Below are 6,523 nucleotides of genomic sequence, written 5' to 3' on the forward strand. Positions count from 1 at the left end.
GAGCCCAGGACTGAATGGGCCAGTTGGCACTCTGAAATCCTCATCCTGCTGCCTGGCTGGATGTGTGCCTTTGGGTATCTGTTCCCCATGCAGTGCCCCTCTTGGGGCTTAAACCTCCATGTGAATTGGTGATTTCCTGACCCAGGCATGGGGGACCAGTTTGCAGCCAGGTGAGTGGCCCCAGCCCCCCACCCCGTGGGCCCCTGGGCATCTCTCACTCCTGTTCTTGCCTCCCACTCCTAACAGCCCGAGGGGACATGGTGGGCAGGAAGGTTGCACTGACACCCAGGCATGAAGAGACAGGGCAAGGGTTGACTCAGTCTGCATCTGTGGGAATAGGACGGTCGATGTTAAAACAGAGGTCACGGACCAAAAGCTACTGACCCCTTCCCCTACAAGGAGACACTTTTTGTTCAGCTTCTCCATAATATGCAATTTCCCTTCCTCACGGGACTGCCTGGAGCCCCCACCATTCCCCACTTTCTCCCTGTCCCTTGCTCCTTTGCAGCCCAGCTCAAATTCTGTCTTTTTTTAAAAAAGGTTTTATTTATTTATTTATTTATTTGAGAGAGAGCACAGGTAGGGGGGAGGGGCAGAGGGAGAAGCAGACTCCCAGCTGAGCAGGGGACCCCCCCCACCCATGCGCAGGGCTCGATCCCAGGACCCTGGGATCATGACCTGAGCCACAGGCAGACGTTTCACTGACCGAGCCACCCAGGCGCCCCAATTCCATCTTTTTTGAATCCAGTTTTGAAGATTCAAGTGTGCACACCGTCATCTGCCTTCTTCGGCCATCTGCCCCATGTTTCCCCTACAATCCACTCTGTAGCGCTTTGTAACATAGTCTGCTGCCTGGTCTCCAACCTTCTCCATCAGTTCATTGTCTCAGACAATTCCGTCATCCACGGATTCCTGGTGCCTTCCTTGCCCCAACCTCTGTGTCCCCCAAGACCCACATGATCTCACCTTGATGACAGCAAGAACCTCCTTCCACCTCCCTGCCCACCGCCTGCCCTCCACCGAGCACCTGACTTGCTGTCAGAAATATTCTGTGGCGGCTCCCACCATCGGCAGGGACTGAGCTCCATCCCTCATCAAGGGATGGCACCCATTTGCCGCGATCTGGCCCCCACAGCCCTCCCCTCCCTCCACCTCTGCGCATGATTTGTGCACCAGCTACCCTGAGTTATTTTGCTTCTCAGAATACAGCACGTGTCTTTGCAGCTCCTCGCCTTGTGTTAACAGTTCATTCTCTCTGGAACGTGCCTCCAGACGTTTCCACTCTCTGCTTCCTTCTGCTTTTTTTCTTTTTCTACATTTAAAAAAATTTGCGAGGTAGACTCGCAGACAAATACATGAAACCTCTATGATGGTTGAACAACTGTCCCATGGATACTGACTCAGACGAGGAAATAGACCATTATCAGCAACCCAGAGGCCCCTGCGTGTCCCCCTCTGAAGGGGTCCCCTCCCATCCCTGCTAGAGGGTACCCATATCCTCACATCGGCCATAATCAGTTCACAACTTTCTGGAGTTCTGCCCCATGAACGCTAAGGATTGGTTTTGCCTGGTTTTTCAACTTCATGCCTCTGGAATCCTCTTCTTTTGTACCTGCTTCCTTCATTCAGTATGGTGCTGGTAAGCGTCATGTGTGTTCTGTGCTTTGTTATGGTTTTCTTTTTTTTAAGATTTATTTATTTTATATGAAAGAGAGAGAGTGCACATGAGCATGAGTGGAGGAGAGGCAGAGGGAAAGAATCTCAAGCAGACTCCCTGCTGAGCGAGAAGCCTGACTCCGGGCTCCACCCCAGGACCCATGAGACCATGACCTGAGCTGAAATCAAAGGTTTGATGCTCAACCGACTGAGCCACCCACGTGCCCCCCATTGTGGTTCTTTCTTAATCTGACCTTATAGCATTCCATTTCATGAATATATTGCACTTGCTGTTAATGGACATTTGGGTTTTTTTCCCTTAATTTCTTCTTCTCCAGTGTCTATCTACCACTAAGCATAGGATTTAAACTTCCTCTCCCACTAACTGAATATAAGCCGCATGAGAGCAGAGACCATTTTGTTCTGGATTCCCAGAACCTACAGAGCATCTGGAACACAGCTGCTGCTCAAAATATGCATTGACTGCAGGAATGTTCACTTAAACTTGAAGCTATCCCACGATTTAGAAAATCTATCCACCTCTTTACCCTTTGCATGGCGTCCTGTGAATGGACTGGGCTGTTTTAGAGGAAAAAAACATTTTACTGAAAAAGTAAATTTAAAGAGTTGGTAAAATTCAAGTCATTATCATCTGGATCATCTCCAGTCCCTGAGTTGGTGAAATAACATTTTGAAATGTCAGGAAAAAAAAGTGGCCTGGATACGCAGTGATGGATCTGAAGGGCCTGACAGCTCGAGTACTTAGCTTGGAATTTATGAATCAAAAGCTTTAAAACTTAACGCAAGAAAGTTTTTTTAAGTACTACTATTTCCACCTAATTAAGGACTGTCATACAAATATGATTTATTTACAGCTATCATTTATGTACAGAGCAGAACTATCCAAGGCTTTTAAAAAAATTTTTCTAATTACTTTTATGCATTAACTCAATCCAGGGGCTTTCTAAAAATATTATCTTTCCCCTTCTGGATAAAGTAATTAATGCTTACTTATCATATAAAATTTAGAAACTATAGAAAAATATAATGAGAACATAAAAATTGCTGGAATCCTACCACCTGGAGATAATCACGGTGGACACTTAGAGGATAATATTTTCAATTTTTTCTGTACATGCTTGTATGTAAATTTATATATGTATGGTATAAAAACTAGATAAAATACATTGTTTTGTATCTCGCTATTTCACATTTCATTTGTACTCATTAAACAGACTCACAACTATAAAATTGTTGGAAAACATTTTAAATGACTTCAAGTTGTCTTTCTAATGGATTTACCATAATTTGCTCAGCTTTTTCCCTATGATTGGAAATTCTGCCTGTTTCCAATTCTTGCTATTACAAACAATGCTCTCATGAAAATCTTGTGCATACTTTTCCCTTTTTGATTATTTTCTTGGTCTAGACATAAACAGATTTAGTAGGATGGAGACAGAATCAAAGGTTATGATCTTTATACAGATTTCAAGGAGTTGCTCTCTTTCTCAGCAAGTCACATGGGGAAAATGGTACTTTTGTAATATTGGGTAAAAAAATTAGGGTATGCAATTATATCTTCATTATCTCAGTTATCTGAAACACATTAAAATATGTGCTATCGAAGGATATAGTCAACTGATTGCCTCTGAGCACAGAATTGTTTTGTTGTTGTTTGGTTGGTTTTTGTTTTTTTCGTTTTTTTACTTCTTTAGACTTTTAAACTTTTGTCCAAAGTGTTCCTGTGGAGCGTTTCTGCCCCCAAGACACAGTATTGTGGTCCACCACAGTTGCACTGTGCTCGTCTTTATCCATGCACCGATTTCTCTTATTTTTGATTCTCTATTTCCTTTTTTCTTTCTTTTTTGAGTTTTTTTTTTTTTTTTAGGAAAGTTATACGTGCCAATTAATTCTTTGAGATTTCTAACCCAGATGACATCCCCTTGCACTGCCTTGCCCCCCTTCCCGCTCCCCAGAAGACACTGCATTTCAACTCATTTCATTCCCTTCCAAGTTTTCTGATGCCAAATTACTCACAGATCCCATTTTATTAGCAGAAGGCACAGTTACTGCTAAAGTCTCAAAAGTTTCTGGACATTAATCGTGTCACAAATAAAGATTCAGGGTAAGTTAAAATGAGCTTTTCTCAGGCTGGGTGCACTACCAGGATTAGCTCAATCTGTGATTAAAGACCGTTTAATTCTTTTTTTTTTTTTTAAAGATTTTATTTATTCATGAGAGACAGAGAGAGAGAGAGAGGCAGAGGGAGAAGCAGGCTCCCAAGGAGCAGGGAGCCCAATGTGGGACTCGATCCCAAGACCCTGGGGATCATGACCTGAGCCGAAGGCAGACGCTTAACCATCTGAGCCACCCAGGCGCCCCAAAGACTGTTTAATTCTATAGAGAAAAGTACTCAGTTGTATGCAGATACAATTATAATTACTTAGAATTGTATATAAGTACTAAATTGTTTTATTTATTGTATTTTATTTATTTTATATTTTTTAAGATTTTATTTATTTATCTGACAGAGAGAGAGAGGAAGAGCAAGCACAAGCAGGGGGAGCTGCAAAGGGAGAGGGAGAAGCAGGCTCCCCGCTGAGCAGGGAGCCCTACCTGGGGCTCTATCCTGGGACCTTGAGATCATGACCCAAGCCGAAGGCAGATGCTTAATGGACTGAGCCACCCAGTCACCCCAGTACTAAATTGTTTTAAAGCCTACTGCCTTTTAAAATGTTTTAATTAATACATTTATTCAGAATCTATTTCTTGAAGACCAACCAAATCCCAATAGTGGGGAAGAGAGCTGAGAAAGGGGTGTGGCATCTGACCTCAGACAGGTGATACTCTACTGAGAAGTAGAAGGATTCCAGTATCAGTTTCTACGTGTGGGTTTTCCAACACCACTGAGTTAACTCAGTTCTGACACTGTCGAGCCAGGACAGCATCAGATCCCACAGGTTAAGTGTTCAACCCCATGGGCTGCCCCTCACCCCTGAGACTTCAGAGTCCAGTCCAAAATTGTCACCTGTGCTTCTGATTATAGATTAGAGGTTCCAACCACCCTCTCCTTGGCTTGGATTAATTTACTAGGGTGGCTCACAGAGCTCAGAGAAGTATTTCACTTACAAGATGGCCAGTTTGTGATAAAAGGATAATAACTCAGAAATAGCCAGATGGAAGGGATGCCCAGGGGCAGGTGTGGAGAAAGGGCATGAAGCTTCCATGTTCTCTGGATCTACCACTCTCCCCGTTCTCCACGTGTCTACCAACCTGGAAGCACTCCCAACTTTATGGAGGTTTCATTACCTAGGCCCACTCAATTAAGTCATTGGCTACCTTCAGCCCCTCTCCTCTCCAACAAGGTCCGAAGACTGAAGGGTCCAACCCTCTGATCACGTGGTTGGTTCCCCTGGCAACCAGCCTCCCTCCTCAGGTGCTTTTTCCAGAGTCGCCTCAGTAACACTAAAGAGACACCTTGATCGCTCTCATCACGGGAAATTCCAAGGATTTTAGGGAGTCCTGTGCCAGAAATGAGGATGAAGACCAAATATAGATATTTCTTATTATAAATCACGGTATCGCAGGAGGAGATGAACATTCAAGAGATAACCACAAGTAATTACAAATCAATAGGCAATTGCAAAGTGCGGTAAGGATTCAGAAAGAATACATGGCTTTTTAAGTAGAGGAGCATGATTTCATCTGAGGAAGTCAAGAGAGGCTTGTGAACAAAGATCTGAAAAAATAAACAGATGGTGACGAGGGAAGGAAAAAGAAAAGAATATTGCAGATGAGTGAACTGTATGCAAAGACCTTCATAACCAAATAATGTTACAGAACTCATGATATAAAGCTACCAGCGCTTGAAGACTATCATTTTGTGCAGATTGGGCAACCTTGGTTGGCGATTCCAAAGAGAAATGATTTTGGAACACTTTTCCCAATAATAGTTATACCGTTGTCGAATGTCTTAAAAAACAAAATTCGACTGAGTAAATTTGAAAGATCTTGTTGGCTTTCTTCAACAGTTCATGCATGAATCGGGGAGCTTCCCATCTAGCAAGGAGCTTGGAGGAGCACGTGGGTTAGCTGAGAATGTATATTATTGGCCTTCTTTTCTACTCCATTGTATTGTTTAAATAATGTGTTTTTATGAAACCTACAAACGACATGACCTACCCCTATTAACGTAATGTCGTTTATAAAAATAACCATGTACTTGGTACGACCAAGTGACTGTGAGGACTCTCTTTCTGCCTCAGGGATGAAGCAGCAAGAGGAAGGAAGTCCTGTTTGGGCACTTGGTCGGAAGCCTGCTCTCTAGTCCCGGAATGGTACTTGGCCATGGATAGGCATTCCACCACCGCTTTATCTTCTCAGCTTCCTTCTTCCCTCTGACCTCTGCCCTTGAAATGCATATAACCTGGGGAGTAAACCCGGGTCATTTGGAGGAGCCACAGGTGCTAAAGTGAGTGTTTTCCACAACTTAGCTTTGTTTGAGAAGAGTTAGAGACTTTTCCCAGAACATATGAGTATAAATATATAGATAGATATTATTTTTAGAGTTGTAGGCTTTTTCCAGAACATCTCTTTACAAACATGTGTCAATAGAATGTAGAAAGAGATGGAAAAATTGCTACATAGTTACTGTGCCAATTCAAACAGTAAAAATCACCTACTTTCCCTCCATCCCGACTGATAATTTTCTGTGCATACATATATATGTGAGGTATGTACACAGTTTTGTAGAAGTCATTATTCCTTAAATTTGCTCTATTGGGGAAGCCTGGGTGGCTCAGTCAGTGAAGCGTCTGCCTTTGGTTCAGGTCATGATCTCAGGGTCCCTGCTCAGCGGGAAGCCTGC

Source organism: Mirounga leonina, unplaced genomic scaffold (genome assembly GCF_011800145.1).
Source record: "Mirounga leonina isolate KUSES-001 unplaced genomic scaffold, KU_Mleo_1.0 Mir_488, whole genome shotgun sequence".
Taxonomy (NCBI): Eukaryota; Metazoa; Chordata; class Mammalia; order Carnivora; family Phocidae; genus Mirounga; species Mirounga leonina.